Below are 22412 nucleotides of genomic sequence, written 5' to 3'. Positions count from 1 at the left end.
GAAGCACGTAGGGAAGGAGAGGGTTGGGATTAAGCAGTGGTGCATCGAGAATTTTCTTACGTTTCACATTAGCAAGGGACCCCGGAACAAATTGTTTTAGGGAGCTACGACCTTACTTTTGTGTCTCTAAACATATTTTCGCGAGGGCTGGACCTATTTTTTTTTAAAAATATAATATACTGTATTTTGTCGAATATAAATTATCAAAATCATTCTTTGTAGACTGTATTCATACAACCGTTTGACGTACCTGTCATTTACAGCTGAATAAAAACGATGTTATGAAGCCCAGTTCACTTTTCTTTCTCACCAGACATGGAAGCCAATTCCATAAGTTTATATACAAAGGTGGATCGAAAGCGAGGAAATGTTGGTTTAAAAATAGAAGTTAATTAACTTTCTTCAATGAGAGAAAATGTTTTTGTATTTAATTAGCTGTGAGAAATTTTAAAAATAGCTCAAAAGTGGCGTGGATTAGCCACATTAGCATAATGAAATAAATTTAATTATTGCATGCTCAGATCTTGCAATGTTTTTTTTTTTTAATTAGATACTGTCATTCATGAAATGAATAACATTATTTACGCAATTTAATTACAACTTTTCAGCTTTTTTTTTTTCCATAAGTTTTAATTATAAAAGTTGCCCAAACTTATTTTTAGTATCTTCAAACTTTGACAGCACTTAGTAGATTCCATTTTGTTTACCTTTGTACAAAATATATAAATCCATTTAGCAGCATTAAGTCATAAAATTTTAATCCTAAAGCGACCAAACCCACAGTCTATCTTCATTTTGAACATAATTATCGTACTGTTGCGAAAAGTTTTCGGGATGCAGTTATTATTATTATTATAATTAGCCATATGGTGCAAGGAAGCCCGAGGCTTTTGCTGCACCAGCTACAAAAAAAAATTGAGTTTACCCGCCTGAGAGAGAAAACAAGAGTCAGAAGTAGAAGGGAATCACCAAGAGAAGTATGGTGATATCCAGCTCTGGACTCTGATTGTGCCAAGCTCATACTCACCAGATGTAAGCCCGGGGTTAATTTTGTTCCAGTTATCATGCAGAACTCAATATAAAAACTAAATACAGAAAACCTTTGATTTTACGAACTAATAGGTAAGGAGAGGGTATACGTTATTGCCGAAGTTATTTTTCTATCCCATATAACTGACAATTTAAAGTTATTCTGCATATGTATGTATTACTAACACTGAAATCAAGTTAAACAAACAGGTTAATATTTAGCGTGTTGGATTTCAAGCGAGTTAGAATAATACAACCAACGCATGTTCGTTGCCATGCGTTGGTTGGAGGAATGAACTGGGTCGTTTTAACGCATGGGCGCACTCGGCGGACGCCAGGGGACTCTGCCTTCTGGGGGTCTCACTTGTTGATCTTAAATAATTTTTTTTAAAAGACCCTCTGTCCCATATGTTACATTGCAGTCGAAAGCACCGCAAACACGGAACATAATGATATACGAATAATGTTTTGGCTTTTTTTAAATAGTTTAAAGTGCCGAAAATATTAATATTTAGAAAAATAATTAACAAATTTAATTCTCGCTTATGATTATAAATTAATAATATTTATATTTTATATATAAAAATATATACACATATATATATAATTATATATATTATATAATTATGGAGCATAGTTTCCAGTAGATCTTTTAATACATAGGGTTAGGAATGCGACTAAGAGAGACCCAGAAAAAAATTAAAACAAAATTTAAACTGAATAGGGGCCACATTTGTAAATTGACTGGGCTGTAAGAGTGGAAGCTGACCTCAGTCCGGGTAGAGGGATTCTCCAGCCGCACAGTTCCCAGATGCTTGGCTCCGAGCCCATCCCGGTTGTCATTTTGGCAGTGAGAACAACAAGGCGCTTTTCCAATACAAGATCTGGAAGTCGGGCAAAATTTAGTGAGCGCCATCGCAGTTGTCCTTTGCTATAGTGGACGACGATGTTTATGCGTGATCCAACGAAGGAGCCAGTATTCGGCGGAGTACATGCGCTTGATGTTGGTTGGGGCTTGGGGCTGCGGACTCCCAAATTTCCGAGGAATATAATACGACGGAGTATACAGAGGTGTTTCCTTCCCGCCGAGTCACATCCAGATCCCTAACGTGGAGCAGTTGTTGTTGTGGTCAAGCGCATTTGACAGAATTTTGCTGTGAGCTTGTCAATGTGAGGATGAAGCTGTTTATAATCGAAGTCGACTCCCAAGTACGTATGCATCTTGACCACTGGAAAGGGAATACCGTCTAGAGACGCTTGGAATTCAGTGGGTTGGCGCTTCAGAGAAAAGACAATTTGGGCTGATTTGGCAGGGTTGATCAGGAGGGCAAATTAATGGAGATAGGATCTTAAGTCGTGTAACTTTTCATTGATCTTTTTATTGTTTGAGAGATGTGCCAGGATTAAACAGTTAATACTTCGCCCCCTACATCTTAAAATTTATTATTAATAACGACTTTACAGTAGAGAATCACCAGAAGATATAAAGGAAAAAGCTTGGAAATGTTTTATTTTGTTTGACGAGGAACTCGTAAAGTGTTATGAAAATTCTTTGTGTTAACAATATTATTCTTCTTTCATCAAAGAAAGACTGTAAAATCAAATTGGGTGGGCCATTGTGCTTAGAGAAATATATCTGCGTGAAAAGAGATTTGTATAGAAAGCGGAAGGAAGTTAGCTTAATCTACTGCCTTAGATGAAAAGAAAATGTGCATGCAAATTGAATACCACAAAAGGAGAACCTATTGGAGGGTTTCGGTAGAGAGATATGGCGTTATCCCTAATGTTCTTCGCAAAGGGGATTTCAGTCAGAGCACGAATACATCTGTGACTTGGTTTGCAATGCCTAAAATCAAAGAAATTGGAAAGTGAAGCAAGGTAGTGTGGCTACTACATTATAAAGGATGATATACTGGAAATATGGGAATATTCAAAATTGAAACTACTTTAAAAAAACCAGCTTATAATTTTGCATACAAGTAAATAAAACTAGTTGAAAAGGTTGGACAGCACTAAGATCAACCAAAGGGTATCCATATGAGGAGATACTTCGAATATGTAGTCTATAGAGCTTGCTAACCAGATTTTCTCTTTGGAAGTGTTAAAACAGAATAAAATATGGAGGGTAGACTTCACAATCGCAGTCTGGACCAACTGACCAAAAAAAAAAAAAAAAAAAATTCTGGAAAAATTTATCCACGTAATCGAACACGCTAAATATGACATTTCCTGAATACTTTAAGATAGTAGCAAATTGCTTTTATCGGCAATAAAAATGTTAAAGTTTTGTACTTTTTGGCATTAAATAATAAAGTGGAAAATCGAATATTTCTCTCAAAGAAAACTTTCTAATGGCTTTCACAAGAAGTTCGGAGTAATATATTGCTAGTGCTGCCATCTTGTAGATGCTATTGTTATCATAAAAGCATTCCGGAAAGCAATTCAAGCTTCTGTCATTGATTAATTAATATTTCCTTATACAATATACAGTACCGAAATTTCAGAAAACTAATAATTCTGATATTTTTATAACAGAGGCCATAGCTTAAAATAAGTTTTGTTGGCTTCACCATATGGCCATTGCTAATACTCATCTGTATGCACTGCTCTATGCAGAGCCTAGAGCATATCCATTAGGCGAACATAGGTGGTCGCCTAGGGCGTAAAGGTCCTGGGGGCGCATTCCAACAAAATGTAATTTTTTTAGTGGTTAAAAAAATTATTTAATTTAAATAAGGTAATAATTATTTCTAAATAAACAAATAACATTATCCAAATATTTTATCAAATATTAAGAATATATTTAAAAAAAAAAAAAAAAAAAAAAGATTGATTTACAACATAGTCCTCTTCATGGTTCTATGACATTTGGGGTCCCTTTGTCGGCGCATTACTTTGATATTTAATTAAAAGCTTCCGAAAATATCAATAGAAAAGGCAGGGAAGAATGGATATACAGATGAACGGGTGGGAACAGGTAAGCTTGTTGGTAGGCAGGATGATGGACGGTACAGAATTTTAAGTCTCACCTAGGGAGCATGAAATCCTTGCATAAACTCTGGCTTTATGAAAAGTATCCGGACACTATGTTGAAATGCGATTTTTAATGGAAAATAATTAGTAAAATGTATTTCCCCTTGACTGATCCATTATGGATTACTTTTCACCAGTTTATTGTAGCAAGCTGCAGGAATTTGTCCATTCCTGTTTCATGCAGTAGCCAGTTCATATGTAGAAGAGGGACGTATTTGTCATACTCCGATCAGACATTCCAGTTTATCTTAAAGGTGTTTGTTCAGATTCAGCCCTAAATTCTGAGGTGATCAAGTGAGTTGTTGAACTTTTGTTTTCCTCAAACAAGGTTTTTGCACTGCTCGCTGAATTGGTTGCTCTATGTCACTGGAACATGGAGGGACTCATTTATATAGAACTTTCACAGTGTAGGCATCATGAAATTGTCCAATGTGTCAGTTATGGTTTTTTGGTAATATGGACTCCAACCGTTTATACTGCAATAAACGGTCCGAGTCCGAACTGCAAAAAATAACTCTACATAATAATTCTACCTCCGAATTCCATCATGGGTACAATACATGCACTTAATTTGACATTCCCCAGGCACTCTTCACCATACGCTTGACCTCCTGATCTGAAAATTGTATAAGGCAACTCATCTTGCTGTCGAACATGTTTCCCCCTGTTCTATTGTTCAAACACAGACATGTTTGGTGTTGGTTAACGTATGTAGGGCTTTGAGTCATATGTTACGAAAACACACACAGTTTCCTATGAACCGTTTACGATATTCCCGTGGACATCTGGAACTCAGTTGTAACGTTTTCCTCAGTTTTGTCACTCACTTTTCACTTTGACCACTTGCTTCAGGATTGGAAATTCTTATCAGTACTTTTTTTTGTCTAATTGACTGCTCGTGGTCACCTTTATAATTTTTGTTCTTCCATCTTTTAAGAACGTCGGTGACTTGGTGAGATTGGACATGAATAAGAAGACGAAATGCCTCCTTATTCATATCCAACTCATTAGCCATCACTCTGACGGTGAAACGACCATCTCTGTGCCACAATTTCCCAAACTATAATCATTTCGAGAGGTTGACAGACACCCACATTTTAGATTATTGTGAACATCCTCATGTCCACCTTTGAACCGCTTATAACATTCAGACACGCTGATATGACGTAACATTTCATTACCATAAACAGTTTTTAACATTTCCTATGTTTCTGTTGCAGATTTTCCTGGTTCAAAGCAAAATTCGGTATTCTTTCATTGCTCAATCTTGCCATAGAATGTTAACACTACTAATGATATTGGTTGTTACCTGCAGCATGTTGGCCCACCAGATAATCTCTATACCACTATCTGTTGGAGGAAGTTTGAACTTCGACATACTTCTGTTTATTTTCAAACTCACCGAATATGACCACAACAGCACCAGTGCAGAAACTTTATTGCCACACATCATGCATCTCATTTACCCCACAGTTTGTCTCAACCTTCACTACTTAGATGCATCCACAAATTTTTGGTGGAGTAGTTTTTCATTGTAATTTATGTGTATCATTAAATAAGATAATTTTAGTGTACCTAATTTACACTAAGTGCATTGAGATTTTAAAGAAGTGTTTAGAAGCATTTATAAAAACAGATCAGAGCTAGTTTAGTCATGCTTCCTCTGCTGCTAGTTCTTTCAAGGTTCTAGATTTGCAAAATAAATTAAAATAACAAAATGATAAAAAATTACAATGCAAAAAATTAAATTGAATAAACAAGCAATTCGACCGTAAAGTGATTTCCCTATAAACTACCTCATACTGAAGTGGACTAACAGGTATTCTCATCAGTCCTACTCCACATCCAAGTCTGCACTCTCTTCCAACTTTGGATATAAATCCACAAAGTCCATATGCTGGAAATAAAGGCATTCCTACAAATGTGCTCGTCCAAACATGATCATACAGACATTTGGAACACAGTTGGGTAGAAGTTGCTTGGAAGAGTTCTGGATAAAATTTCACTATCCTCAAAGCTCTAGAGCAGTGTTTCTCAACCTTTTTTGTTTGCATACCCCCCAAAGAACCATGTTCTTATTTTTGTACCCCCATATATGTATGTCTACAATATTTTACTACAAGTAAACCTCTAGAAGTAAATTTTTTTGAAAATATATATCATCTCAATCAGAATGTCAAAATTTTTAATCAAATTTAATTAATCCAAAAACGAAATGTGCACATAATCGGATTTTGCCGTACTTGACACTTCAACGCAGCACTTCAGATGAATCATCACTTAATCGCAATAGTATATATACAACAATACAAAACACACTTAAGTAAAAAATTGGATAAATCATCACAGCTTAATAATGGCAATAGTGTAATTACTACAGAATATGGTTAAGTAAAAAATACGTTTCAATTGTTCCAAAATATTTTGTTTCTTGTTAATCTCTTGTGTACCCCCCGGGAGCTCCTGCATACCCCCAGGGGTACGCAATCCCCGGTTGAATAACACTGCTGTAGAGGTTACATAGTTTAAATAGATATTTCCCAAATGTGACTCTGGACATGTAGTAGTAGTAATAGTGGCATGTGATGCAAGAAAGCAAGTGTATGAGCTTACAAAGCATCAGCCAAAAAAAAAAAAAAAAATCACACCATTCTCTCCAAATGCCTGTCCAGTTCCTCCTTAAATTTATTTAACCTATCAACTTCCACAATGACAGATGGAAGTTTGTTCCAGCAATTAATCACCTGCTGGCTAAAGGCAAATTTCCACACATCTATTCTACAGCTGTCTTTTCTTTGAATTTATGCCCCCTTAGGTTCGTAATCTGAACAAGTGGAAGGATCCCATCAGAATTCAGCTTGCTCAACCCATTCAAGGCCTTATACACCTCAATCAGATCACCGTGCAGGTGCCTAGTTTCCAGCCACTGAAATTTGCAGAACTTAGGCCTCTCTTGGAAAGAGGATCCCTTCATTCCCCTCACCAATCGTGTTGCTCTTTTCTGTACATGCTCAAGCAAATCTACATCCTTCCTAAAATGAGGCCTCCAGACCTGTACACAGTACTCAAGGCATGGCCTGACCATTGCCTTATACAGAGGGACAATCACCTCCTTTTCCCTGCTAGCAAAATTCTTATATAACATTGATAAAACCCCATGACCTGCCCTGGCAGCTTGTCTGCATTGCTCAGAAAACTTCATATCTGACTGCACAGTTACTCCCGTCTTTTTCATTTTCTACCACCTTAAGTGTAGTACCACAGTTGGTACGTTTCTCTGGGGTTACTTCTACCCATATGCAGTACTTTGCATTTGTCAAGGTTAAACTTCAGTTGCCACTTCTTAGCCCATCTGCCCAAATTATCTAGATCATGTTGCAGTAGCACACTGCCATTACTGTCATTAACAACCCTGCCAACCTTTGTATCATCTGCAAACTTCGACACTAAGCCTGATATACCTTCATCAATATCATTGATAAATATACAAAACAACAGTGGACCCAACAACGAACCCTGTGGGACTTCACTAATAACATTAGTCCACGAAGATCAGCACCCATTAATTACCACCCTCTGTCTTCTCCCACTCGACCATCTTTTTATCCATTGTAGCAACTTACCCTTAATACCATTCTGCTCCAATTTGTACAATGGTCTTCCATGCGCAACAGTGTCAAAAGCTTTCCTGAAATCCAAATATATGATATCAAAATTATTTTTTGCTTCCAGTTCCTTTGTAACCACATAATTATATCCTATCAAATTTGTCAGACAAGACTTTCCCTTAACAAACCCATGCTGTGTCTGAATTATTGCTGCAGTCTTGTCTAGATGATTCTGCAACGCATCTTTAACCAGTGGCTCCATTATTTTACCCGGAACAGAAGTTAAACTAACTGGTCTGTAATTACTCGTGTCACCTTTCGATCCCCCTTTGTGAATTGGGGATACATTTGCACATCTCCATATAGCTTGTTGAATATAATTGCTTATATATCATCCCATATCTATGGTCAAAGTTCAGTGAGTTTAGCATGTCCATATCTAATTTGAGTTAATAAAGTTATTAACTTTAATAATAATCCACCTCACCTCTCCAAATAAAAAGTTATTACTGCATGCCCTTAAAGTTTGTCTTTAAGTGCATGCAGTACAGGACCAATCCCTCGCCAATTGCAGGATTGGTCAGAACACTAAAGGTTGTATAAAAAATAATTAAGCCAATAAAATATACGGCAAAAAAAAAACCCAGCAAATTTCATTTTCCATTTATACAGCATAAATTAAATGTTTGTTATAAAATGTAAAATAAATGTTAATTTACGAATACATTACTGTTTAACAATCATAATAATTATCAAAGTGAAATTTATGAAAATAAATTCAAAATACATATGTATATGATGGATTGGCATATATGAGAAATTAATGATCACCAACAATTTTTTATGGACTGCAGATGATCTGAACATAAGTGATTTTTTTTTTTTGCATAAAATAATTATTTTAGTTTTGCATTTTTGTAAGTTAACTTAATCTGGCATATGACTTTTAAAAATTAATCATAAGTTATGATCAGTTTTCTTTGATCATAACATAAATAATGCAATTTGCTTTGTATTCTGTAATAAAAGAAAATAAAAATGTTATTATATTTACTTCATGTTTTATTAATTTTATGCCAAAAAAGGGCCCAGACTGCGATAAGTTATATTTTTAACTAATATGTACCAGAAAGAAAACTGTTTACCTCTGGTACATAATGAGTGCATCATTGTGATGGTAGAACATAAACATCCCCCCCCCCCCCATTCTTCTTCTGCTCCACACACCAAAAAAGGCAGATTTACTGAGGTGCAGTAAATTGATTCATGGTTGGTCCAAAGTCCCAATGTCCACGTGTTCTTGAAACAATGCAAGATCTGTTGGTCCAGAGCTCCGACAGCCTTATTTTCAGGCCTCTAAAAATATACAGACCAGGTCCCCAGATTAATTCATATCTAGCATTGATCACTAATCCCTCACAGGTAGCAGGGTAGATGTAATCACCATCTTCCCACACTGGAATGAAATGGCCTGAATTGAATTGCATTGCATCAATGACGCAAGGATTACAGCCCAGACTTTTTTTTTTAACAAGTGGCTGAGTGTTGTTGGTCTCAAGGCAAGAGCTTCATGTTTTTTTAATCCCAGAAACTTGTTTTTTTTTTTTGTCCAGCAAACCAAAGAATACATGCAATTACAGACAATATACTGACACCTCATAAGCTTAGTTTCTTTGGCACTTCAAATACACCTTTTTTTTGTAATTTTTTTCTTTCTTTTCTTCATTTCTCTCTTCCTCTGACACCAAGTGGAAAAGGCCTCAGTTTGACTCCCATCAGTAACAAGAGAAATTTTTATGGGCTTTTCCCATGTGGTTGAGTTAAGCTAGGTCTCTGGAAAGGGCTGCAGCAAACCAACCTAAAAATACATGCAATTATAGAAACAATACAATGACAATTATATTGTTTCTGTAATTGTTATCTTTACTTTAGAGACACTGCGTTTTCATAACATAGGAGTCCCACTATCCACCAGAAAAATCTTTGGAAAAGCATTTTTATTTTCCTCAATAAAGTATACTCAAAAATGGGGCATCTAGTTACCCAGCTCTAGTATGGGGTGATGAGATGTCTGGATTTTTGAGCGAGGTGTGTTGTTGTCCCAACAAATGGTATGTACCAAATAATCCCATTTTTTCTAACAATGTCATTTTATTTGAAAGTTTTTTTTTTTTTGTTTTTTTATTTAGAATGGGCTTAACTCCTACCAAAGAGACTAAAATGAAAAATGCAAAACAACAAAATTTTTTTTTCTAGGTCAGATCAGAGGCTCTGATCCTCTCTCTCTATCCCAAAGAAAAATCCTAAATGCACTACTGCACATGAATACAATTTGTAAGTGGTGCTTTTTTTGAAAACAATCATATTACATGGATAATGTTTCAGATTAAAAGTAAATTAATGAAAACAATCATAATAAAATAACATATACAGATTTTCCATCTGTTCCCAACACAGATGAATTTTTTTAATATGCAATGGTGATGTACTTCAAAACATCTGTAAGAGACAATACACATTTCTAAAATAACCTAAGTGGCAGTCATGTGTTTGTCATTCACATTCATGTTGCACACTGGCAGTTTAGCGGGTGTGTTCTGTTTTGTTATTTTTTAAAATCTGGTTATTGTCCTCTAATATCATGTCTGGACTGAGCAGACAGAAGATTCTTTGCATATCTTTGAATAAATCACCATTTGTATTGCTATGCTACTAATTGGTGGTTCCTTTACTTGAAAATTATTCTCATATTTAAATACAGTCATTTAGTTCTACTTTCGTGCAGCGTGGGAACAAGGCTGGGGTAGATGGGATGCTTGTGTCAGGTAAAACAGAGGTGTAACAATCCATACAAAAATACAATTAGAGGCATTTCACAACTGGGGAGGAATGCACATTCAGTATTATGGCTTGGCTACAAAGATACTTAAGTTATGGTGCTTTTCTGGTACCCCTGGAAGTCACACTGTGCATACAATTCTTGATTGTGGGCTTGGTAATTACAGTATTTTCTCACCTCATACAGAGATCACGAGAAAGTTTCCTGAGCATCACATTTTATGCCAAAGTCCAAAAAAAAAAAAAAAAAAAAAAGAAAAGAAAAAAAAAATATATATGTCAATCAATAAATCATATATTTTATAGTTTATTAATTCGTCATCTCTTTTAAAAAAAGATGTATTTAATACAAAACTCCAATATAAGTCAAAACACAGTCAACTGCGATAGACACTGTAACTTCCTAAAATAACTAGTAATATGGCAGTTGTGTTCACGATTCACATGTGCATTATGCATTTCACAAGTCACACTGCCAGTTCAGCAGTATACCTCCTGTTTTATTCTTTTGAAATCTGATCATCCTAAATTAAGACAGTTTTTTATTTTTTAAATTTTTCTCTTTTCTTCATTTATTTCTTTCGTTTTTATTTTTAGCATCAGTATTATGTGGAAATTTATTCCAACTCTTTGACTGAATGCAAATTTCCACAACCTATTCTGCAGCCATCTTTTTCACAATTTAAATTTATGCCCCCTTGTGTGTTTCATCTTAGAAACAATAAAGATGCCATCAGCATTTAGTTTACTTAGACCTTTTAAAGCCTTATACACTTCACTTAGGTAACCCCACAGATACCTCGTTTTCAAAGAAGGAAGGGAATTTACAGAACTTCAATCTTCCTTGGTAAGAATATCCTTTTGTGCTTCCAACTAGTCTTGTTGTTCATTTCTGCACCTTTTCCAAATAATCTATGCTGACGTACCATTAATATCTGGACACCTGCATATCTACAAATAACTTTTAACCTTTATTGCCACCTCTAGTCTCTGTGAAACACATTCCCTGACAGTTTTTTGTAAATGTCCTCTGATATTTTCTGCCATTTGGCTTTCAAAATGGCAACCAGTTCAGCTGTTTTTTGAGTAGTCTCTGCTCATGCTCATGCTCACCCAATGATCCAATTCATCACAGAGGTTCTCTGCAGGATCAAGGTCAGGGTTCTGGACTGGCCACTCCAACCTTTTGGCACTTATGTCTCCAAACAAGTCTGTCACAATGCAAGCAGTATAACATGGCCGTAGTCGAGTGGTCAGGAGTGCAAGTGCAGTAGCACATGCTCTTTGAGTAGTCCGGGGTTCAAGCCTGTGACTACTAAATACGATTAATAACTTTGATATCATATATTTGGATCTTAGAAAGGCTTTTGATACCGTTACACATGGAAGACTGCTGCAAAATTGGAGCAGTGTGGCATTGGAGGCAAATTGCTGCTATGGATAAAGGGATGGTTGAGTGGGAGAAGACAGAGTGGTAATCAATGGACACTGCTCTTCGTGGACTAATGTTATTAGTGGAGTCCCTCAGGGTTCAGTGGTGTTTTCTGTATTTATAAATGATATTGATGATGGTATATCAGGCTTAATGTCCAAGTTTGCAGATGATACGAAGGTTGGCAGGGTTGTTAAGGACACTAATGACAGTACACTGTTGCAACAGGATCTAGAAAAGTTGAGCAGATCGGCTGAGAGGTGGCAAATGAAGTTTAACATTGACAAATGTAAAGTATTACATATGGGAAGCAGTAACCCCAGAGTAAAGTATCAACTATGTGGTACTACACTGACAGTGGTAGGGAATGAAAAGGACCTGGGGGTAATTGTGCAGGCAGATATGAAGTGTTTTCTGAGCAGTGCAGACAGTCTGCAAGAGTAGCTCATGATGTCTTGTCAATGATATACAGAATTTTTTCTAGCAGGGATAAGGAGGTGATTATCCCCTTGTATAAGGCAATGGTCAGGCCACACCTTGAGTACTGTATACAGGTCTGGAGACCTCATTTTAAGAAAGATGTAGAGCTGTTGGAACAAGTACAGAGAAGGGCAACAAGATTAATGAATGGAATGAAGGGTTGCTCTTACAAAGAAAGGCTTAAGTTTTGCAGATTACAGTGTCTGGAGACTAGGCACCTGCGAGGTGATCTGATTGAAGTGTATAAAGCCTCGAATGGTTTGAGCATGCTCAATGCTGATGGGATTCTTCCACTTGCTCAGAATAATCACCTGAGAGGACATAAATTCAAATTGAGGAAAGACAGTTGTAGAATAGATGTGTGGAAATTTGCCTTTAGTCAGTGGGTAGTTTATTGGTGGAACAGACTTCCATCTTTTGTTGTGGAAGTTGATAGCCTAAATAAATTTAAGGCTGAGCTGGACAAGTATTTGGAACGAACGGAAGGGAGAAATGGGAGCGGGTTTGTTTTTTTTTTTTTTTTCCTGGCTGATGCTGCATAAGCTTGCTTTCTTACATCGTATGCCTCTACTAATGTTAATTTAAAAGTTTGCATGTGAACTTTTACATTTCCGATAACCACTACTGCTGTTTTTTTTTTTTTTTTTTGTTAGTTGTTGGTGCATCGGCTTCTGAGGCCATAATGCACCTCCCAAAGTTTTTGCATTTTACACTGATCCAAGCCTGAGGTGGGATTCGAACCCGCAACCTTTGGATTGGCAGGTAGGCACTTTACCCACGTGGCTACCCCGGTCGGCCACTACTGCTGTAAAAAAGTCTTTGAACCAGAAATATGTGTTACAATTATTGAAGTCTGACACTGTAGGGTTAATTGAATTTTTATCCAGTTTAAGCATTCTGGAAAGTGTGAATTGCAAAGTGAAACTATTATCTGGAAAGTTTAATCTATGCTTTTTCAGTCATTAGCTTGAATACAGTTTAGGCGATTTTGACTTCATATATTTTAGATGGAGAGAATACTCAAATTACATTTTGAGTTACAATACAAATATAATGGTGTTTATCCCTTGTATTGAAAATACTTAAATTTTTAATTAAAATATGCATCAAAAAAATAAAAATGATTACTCTAACAGTGCAATCATTTTCACAATTCATAAATCGTCTGCTAAATTCATTAAGGAATAAAATCATTATGTGGTATGTATAATATCAGCTACAATACTACGTATATGCTGGTTTATGATGACTTGTCACTCCCTTTTTTGTAGAACTATAAAATGTGATGGTACTACAGGATACTATTGTGACACCTTCCTGGAATGTTAAATACACAGGAATTAGTTGTTTTACTGTTTATTTGCGACTAGAACTCTAGCAAAATTTCATTTTTTTTTTTTTTTTAACTTCTGATAATAGCCACATAGGTGAGATGGGGATTATTGAGTTTTTTGATAGTGGAAAACTTACCACGTCATGAAAAGCAGTGTTTCACTACATAATGAACTGTACTTGGCTAGCTAGGCAAATGGAATAATGTAAACAATACTACCTGTCCTCTCAGACACCCCTCAGTTTCCACAAAGTGAACAAAAAAGCAGTAAATACTAAACTAAAGGTATAATTAAGAAGGTACAAATAACAACTGCAAATTTTAAATAATAAAAAAGCAATAAATATTTTTCTCCAAGACCTGTCAGGCTATGCAATGCCTGCCAGGTTAAGCTTAATAATAGGCATCTGTTTACTTCTCATGCATGAACTATGTAAAAATCTCAATTCACTGCAAGGGTTTTTGTCAAAAACCCTCACAGTGAACTGAGACAAAAATAAAAAAATCCACACGTAAGAACTGGTCTAGAATCAAACATGGAAAAATTGCAATACAGTAAATAAACAAACTGAAGTATACACCGTGTTAAATCAGAAATTGTTTTTGATTATTAAACAAAGCACCTCAGGTGCATTAGCATGAAGGAGGCACACTTTAGGGAAAAAAAAACATCTACTCTCACCAAGAATTGGAACTTAAAGGCCCTTCTTCCTCTGCTTTGTCTTGATTTATTAGCACATGGTTTCCTGTTATTCAAATATCATACCACATTGATGTTACACTGACAGTGCTCATCTATTTGTTATGCTCCTCGAACCTTTATATAAATCTACTTATATCAGGTTAATGATGGAAAATTTGGATATTTTCATTTAGAGAGTATTCTGCAAGCAGAAAATATGCTATATTTTGGTACTGTTCACTTCCTATTATGAGATTTGTGAATTCAGCCAATAATTCAAATTTACTGAATTCACCATGCTTCTAGTATTATTGTATAATGTGTAGAATAGTGCATAATACAAGTAAGGAGTTGTCTTCTCATAGAAGATTTGATGGTTTCAGGGAATAATCTTATAATTCTTAAATGCATCCATCAGCAGCAGCAAAAACATTGTTAATAGGGCTTACAACATCTAAGCACATGCACAAAAAGTTTTAACTTGTTACATGACAGTCTAGCAGAAAGCTACTTTGAGTGAACACTTGTTTGTCTCATTTGTTACGTGTATCGAAAATAACTAAATTTCAAAGTTGGCAATTTTAACTGCCAAAAAACATTTTTTTGTGCTGCACTCACCTTATTTGCTTATTGGCCACATGTGAATTTTGACTATTCCCAAAATTAAAACAGAAAATGATTTCAATCAATTCAAGAAAATCAAACAAGACAAACTGTCTAAAAGACTTCCAAAAATGTTTTGATCAGTGGCAGACACAATGGAATAAGTGTATGGCTGGAAGGGGATTATATGAGGGGAGGGTGAAAAGTTTCTAGCCTCTTGTAGAAGGAATGCTGTACATCCAGCACAGCATTGTCAGTGTTGAATTTCTGTCCTTTGAAGTCCTTTTTGAGATTTGGAAATAGAAAATAGTCTGATGGAGCCAAATCTGGAAAGTAGGGTAGATGTTGTAATAGCTCGAACCCACAGTCACAGTGTTGCCTGAGTCACAAACACCGTGTGCACTAGTACATTGTCTTATTGCAAGATGACTCCTTTGGCCAATTTCCTGTGCCTCCTGGGCTTTAATTTCTCACATAAATGTCTCAATATAGACTGAGACACTTATGTGAGAAATAGTAGAATAATTCTCAGCACTGATAGTAGCATCTTGTTCCAGGAAATCAACCATGATTACTCTTCCTGCATCTCAGAGAAGATGAATGCCATGGCTTTCCCAGCTGACTTCTGCACTCAAAACTTTTTAGGGAGGGGAGGAAAGAGAGAGACACTTCCACTATTTTGATTGTTCTTTTGTTTATAGATCAAAGTGGTGCATCCATGTTTCATCCATAGTGACATACCACCCTAAAACTGGGCTTCATTAGCTTCAAAATGCTGCACAAGTTCATGAAAAACCTCACTCTTTCCTGCTTCTGAGCAGCATTCAGTGCTTTAGGGACCCACCTTGAAGAAACCGTCTTGATTCCTAAAACGTTCACCACAATATCATAAGCTTATTCACAGGAGATGTTGAATGTTGTCTCAATGTTCTTGAAATGTTATTGTGTGTCTTGCATGACCAGAAATGAATGGTATCCACATTTGCAGATATTGACAAAGTAACAGCCCTCTCACTGCCTGGTGTATCTTCAGTGCTCTCATCCATGCTTAAATTCTGCAACCAGTTTTTGACTGTGGCATATGAAAGACAAGATTCCTGTAATTCTTGATGCATGTCTTCATGAATTTATTTAGGTGGCATTCCTTTTGAATGAAGGCACACAACGGCCACACAGTACTTGATTCTCTTAACAGTCACTATCTTCATTCACTTTCCAGACTTTGGAACATTGTCAAGTAACCCTGGTAGAACTTGTTCAAGAAAGATCCGATATTTAGCGGAGTTCATGCAGGATGGTAACAGGTATGGGCCAACTAAGCAGTCACCGACCCTACCTGCCCACACATTTATTGAGATGTTGTGCCGCATGGGGGTGCACACCATGTGGGTTGTCGTGAACCTGAAATTTTTGGTGAATACACAAGTCACAGCATAGATTGGTAATACTATCTTTCATGAAAACCATTTAGCCCAATCAAACATTTTGTCCAATCTATATTGGGCTAAATTGGACTTGAGGAAATCTGCAAGGCTCTAGGGAAGAAAATTAACCAAGTCCACAGTAATGGCAGGAGTGTTGTCAATAAAATGATTGAATTCGAATTCCTGGTTAGGGCTAATGCTGATATAATAGGACTAAACAGAAATGTGGTGCCACCTGGAAATTAGGAATGAGTTTCACTATTGTATGTACAGTATAATGTATTTAGGAAAGGTAGGGAAGACAGGAGGGGTGACAGGATCTTGCTTCTTATCAAAAGCAGCCTGAATGCGAAAAAAGCTTTTGCTGAGTCAGAAGTTACTCTGCCCGCAGAGAATCTGTGTGGTGCGAGTTAGTTGGAAGCAAAGATATAATCAGAATGGAAGTAATTTACAGACCAGAAGATTGTGAAGAGTATGATGACAGTCTCTACATGCAGATGGAATGAGCAAGCAAGTGTGAATTTCTTATGGGTGACTTCAATCTGCCCCCAAATCAATTGGAATAAGTAGGAGGGAACTCACCAAGAGGAAAAAAAATTAAATAACTAGATTTTTATTTTTACTAGCATGTTAGAGAAAATATTAGGGGTGAGAATATTCTTGGCCTCGTTACTCCTGAATCAGTGGAAATTACACCACTTAAAAGTACAGGAACCATTGGCAGGTAGTGATCATGCAGTCATTAGTTGGAGGATGAAAAAAAAAAATGCAGTAGTTAAAGGTTAATGCACGAGTTTTAATTTCAGAAAGAGACTATGAGAGTTTAAGGCACTATATGGCATCTATTAATTGGGCAGATTGCAGAGTGAGGGGAAATACTTTTGCATTATAGAATACCTTTAAAACAAAAATCAGAGAAGACATGAAAGCATACATGACAGTAAGAAAATACTGCATAAGGATGATGCCAAAATAGTTGAGTATGGAGCTGGCCAATCTAATAGAGCAGAAAAAGATATAATGGGACAGTCACAGAGTGATGAAGAGTACTGAAGTCTACAACAGTTACAAGTTTGATCTGTAACAGTACCACAAATAAGGTTAGGGAAGACAAGGCTGCATACAAGAAAGCATTAGCTAAGAGAACAAAGAATGAGGATAAGGAGTTTTTCCATGTACAGTATATGAACAGAAAGAAGAAAGTGAATCAGATTGGACCCTTTTGTACTGGGAGTGGGAAAATCTTAGATAACCCAGCAGATGTTGCTGATGAATTGAATAGGTACTTTGCATTGGTCTTTACTGACAAAAGACCTTTCATACCAAGGAGAGGCTGTGAGAGTGATGCTGAGCCATATGAAATTAGTGATTTCGAAATTATACATCACCGTTAATCAGAATAACTTTCAAGTCTAAAGACAAGTAAAGTTCCCAGAATTTGTGGCATATACCCAGTAATTTTGAGAGAGACAGCCAGAGTGTACTGAACCATTGAGGTTAATAATGGGGGCATCATTGGACTTGGTGAAAGATTCCTTTTCATTGGAGAAGAGCCAACATACTACCAATACATAAAGGTGGTTGTAGGAGTGAAATCAGTAACTACAGATCAGTTATTCTGACTTCAATGGTAGGGAAAATCTTAGAGGTAATGATTAAGAGTGCAATCCACAGACATTTTGAAAGAATGGCATTGTGAAGGACACTTAACATAGTTTCATTAAGAGAAAATCATGTTTAACTAACCTACACAGTTACCTATGAGCTGGATGTAGGGAACAATTTCAACATAGTTTATTTAAATTTTAGCAAAGCATTTGGCTCAGCACCTCATGAGAGGTTACTGTATAAGCTGGAACTTGTTGGGTAACTGGAAATATTGCAAGATGGATTTCTGGGTGACTGCAGGGAAGAAGGTAGAGGATTGTGATCAATGGATATTCTTCAGATTGGTGTAATGTCAGAAGTGGAGTCACCCAAGGATCACTTCTTGGACCACTGTTGTTTCTCATTTTCATAAAAGACATCGATGACGGGATAAAGGGTCATGATGTCAAAATTTGCAGTTGATGTAAAGATTAGCATTAGTAGAGGCATTTGATGCAAGAAAGCAAGCTTATGCAGCATCAGCCAAAAAAAAAAAAAAAAAAAAAAAAAAGTAAAATAAATAAATAAAAAATAACCACTCCCACTTCACCCCTCTGTTCGTTCGAAATACCTGTCTAGCTGAGCCTTAAACTTATTTAGGCTATCAACTTCCACAACAAGGGATGGAAGTCTGTTCCACCTACCAACCACCTGCTGGCTAAAGGCAAATTTCCGCACATCTATCCTATATGTCTTTCCTCAATTTGAACTTATATGCCCTCTCAGGTGATTATTCTGAGCAAGAGGAAGAATCCCATCAGCATTGAGCATGCTCAAACCATTCAAGGCTTTGTACACCTCTATCAGATCACCTCGCTGGTGCCTAGTCTCCAGACACTGTAATTTGCAAAACTTAAGCCTTTCTTCGTAAGAGCACCCCTTTGTTCCATTCACTAATCTTGTTGCTCTTCTCTGTACTCGTTCCAGCAGCTCTACATCCTTCTTGAAATGAGGCCTCCAGGCCTGTATACAGTACTCTAGGTGTGGCCTGACCATTGCCTTATACATTGGGATGGATTGGGAGGTCGTTAATGATCAGTTCCCGGCAGTACTCCTTCAGGATGACTTGAACAGGCTTCAAGAATGGTCAGAAAGACATTAATGCAGCAAAATGGAAGGTCTAGCAACCCCAAAATAAATTACACACTTGATGTGTTAAATTAAAAAAAGTAGAGGAAGAAAAGGATTTGGGAGCTACAATGTGGGCAGACATGAAGTTTTCTGAGCAGTGTAAACAGGTGGCCAGGAAGGTTTATGGTGTCCTATTGATGATTTATCAAACATTATCCTATACATATAGGGAGGTCATAATCACACTATACAAGGCAGCATTTGGAATATTGTGTCATGATAGGTTACTGTATGGAGCCCTCATGTAAAGAGACATTGAGCTTCTTGAGAGGGTTCAAAGTTGGGGAACTGAATGATGAGATCAGAAGGATGACTGTATGAGGAAAGACTCAGATTATGTGGGTTACAGAGCTTGGAAACTAGGCACCTCAGAGGGGACCTCATTGAGGTTTATAAGGCTCTGAGAGAGATTGGTAAGATGAAGGCAGAATTTTAACTATTATAAAGAACTCCAGAACTAGGGGCCATAAATTCAAATTACAGGGGAAGAGGTTTAGACTGGATTGTGGTAAGTTTTCTTTTAGCCAGAAAGTCATATTACAGGAACAAGGTGCCTGCACAGGTAGTTGAGGTTGACAGTTTGAAGAAATTCAAAGGTCAACTGGATAGTTACCTACATGAGGAGGGAAGTGCATAATTTGCATTTTCTTATCTACCTTTTTTTGGCCAATACAACACTAGCCTGTGGTTTCCTTGCACTCTGTGGCTAATAGTAATACTAAAAACTTTTCAACCCTTCCTCATATATATTAACAATGTAAATATTTATTATTGAATAAAATTAATTTTTTGCAACATTCACAAAATATTTTCTCAAATCTTGAACATTTCTGTAATTATGACACCATATAACTCTCTGAAACAGTCTTATTCCATAAACTTCCAGCCAGGAATTAGTTGTAACACTCTGCCCATCAGGGTTGGCCTTTATTGGGGGTGCAAAAGACCTAGGCTCCCTATTCAAAAGGACTCAAATGAAATAGAGTACCTTCCCCAGTCCTGCCAAAGGAGAAATATCCAAACATTAATTCTTAACTTGTACCCTCCCCAAACTCTGGGACTAATCCTGCTGCCCATTACTGCTCCTAAAGTTTTCAACATTTCAGGCCATCACATTAATTTCACTGTAACTTAGCACCTACTCACTAAGCAGTCCTGTAATGACACATAGCTTCAACAACTGTTCTCAAATAGAGAATCACCTAATATCAACCAATGTGAAATTTTATTTTCATCTATCACATAGGTTGATTAGACTAGAGCCTACTACCAATCAGTATTAGTATTGGCCGCATGGTGCAAGAAAGCCTATGGCTTATACTGCACCAGCAAAAAAAAAAAAAAAAAAAACCCTGAACAAAACAATGATAAAAAAAAAAAATAATAAATAAATAATAATAATAAAAAAAGGAAATTAAACCTATCATCCTATGTGCTTCCCTGACCCGAAGGTACTATCCAGATTACCTTTGAATTTCCCCAATATGTCAGCCTCTACCACCCGTGTAGGCAACTTATTCCGGTAATTTATAACTCGCTGGCTAAAATAAATCTTCCTGCAGTCCAATCTAAACATTTCCCCCCGTAACTTGAATTTGTCCCCTAGTTCTAGCATCATTTATAATCTTGAAAATTTCATCCTCATTCATTTTACTGATGCCTCTCAGAGCCTTAAACACCTCAATCAAATCTCCTCTAAGGTGTCTAGTTTCCAAACTCTGCAACCCAAATATTCGAAGTCTTTCTTCATGAGGACGCCCTTTTGCCGATCTCACCAGGCGAGTTACCCGTCTTTGCACCCTTTCAAGAAGCTTTATGTCTTTCTTTAGGTGCGGTCTCCATACTTGAACACAGTATTCCAAGTGTGGTCTAACAAAAGCCTTAAAGAATGGAATTATCACGTCCCTATCTCTACTTGCAAAAGTTCGATAGATCATCGATAGGACAAGTTACGGGGGGAAATGTTTAGATTGGACTGCAGGAAGTTTTATTTTAGCCAGCGAGTTATAAATTACTGGAATAAGTTGCCTACATGGGTGGTAGAGGCTGACAGTTTGGGGAAATAAATCCTTATGCATTCCAAAAGTTATAAACAAATTTGCTCTTATACATACAAATTGTTGCCCATTGCAATAAAAACTTATTAGCCTAAAAAAGTCTAACATTATCAGAGGCATTTTGCTTCATAAGATTGCTTGAATAACTGAAAAAACTTCAGACATTTCTACCCCATCTCAATCCTTACCATTTTTTCAATACAATCATAACTGATCAGGTCTTCAGCTTATCAAGCTTCTCCAACACCATTAGGTTAACTGTGACTAAAAATATTATCCCAAGAAAGATTTATGTGATCTCTGTAATCTTATACTCTTGCTTCAGGCAAATACACTCTGGTTTTGTATTATCTATGTTCTTTACAAAGTGTTGCCAACTTCTGGTCCTCAAGTTGGCATAAATCCAACCTTTAAGACTGTTGGAAATACATACACAAACACCCACAATATATTTTTTAAGAACAGCTTTATTCTCTGACACTTTGCAGAATCAGCACATTTCAGAATTGTTGTCCATCCCATGTTCACACACACACCACACGCTATATAATTGTTATATAACACTGCTTTTGTTAGCTATGTACATTGAGTAAAGACCTGGCAAATGTTTCAATACCAATGATATTGCATAATAAGACTATTATTATAAAATATATTGTGTTGTCTGTACATGTATTTCCAAGATAAACTGATCAGCAGGTCTGGGCTGATTCTCATATTTCATATGTGAATAAGCGCAGGTCAAATCCAACTAACCCACTGACCAAGATCAACTTTTTACAGGAATAGCTTCTGTATCACCCTGGGCTTCTCTGACCTTTCTGCCTCTACTAAATTATTCTTTTCTAGAACCTCTTCTCAGATATTCAAGTTTCTCAAATTTCACAGTATTTTCTTTCATAACTCTTACTACATTCCATACACAGGAGAGGTCTTCTATGACTTCAGTCAATGCTGATGGTCAGCTGAATACAGGTTAGCACACATTCTACAGTTACCATATACAAAAGTTCATTTATTTCAGGGCTGGTGGTAGCCTGAACACAGTGGTGTAACTATGCCAATGCAGTATATTGGGGCCCACTGCCCGAAACAGAAAAAAAAAATAAGTAAAA

This window comes from Mastigoproctus giganteus, chromosome 12, assembly GCF_048544385.1.
Source record: "Mastigoproctus giganteus isolate SK-2022 chromosome 12, ASM4854438v1, whole genome shotgun sequence".
Lineage (NCBI taxonomy): Eukaryota > Metazoa > Arthropoda > Arachnida > Uropygi > Thelyphonidae > Mastigoproctus > Mastigoproctus giganteus.
This window is presented reverse-complemented; position numbering follows the sequence as displayed.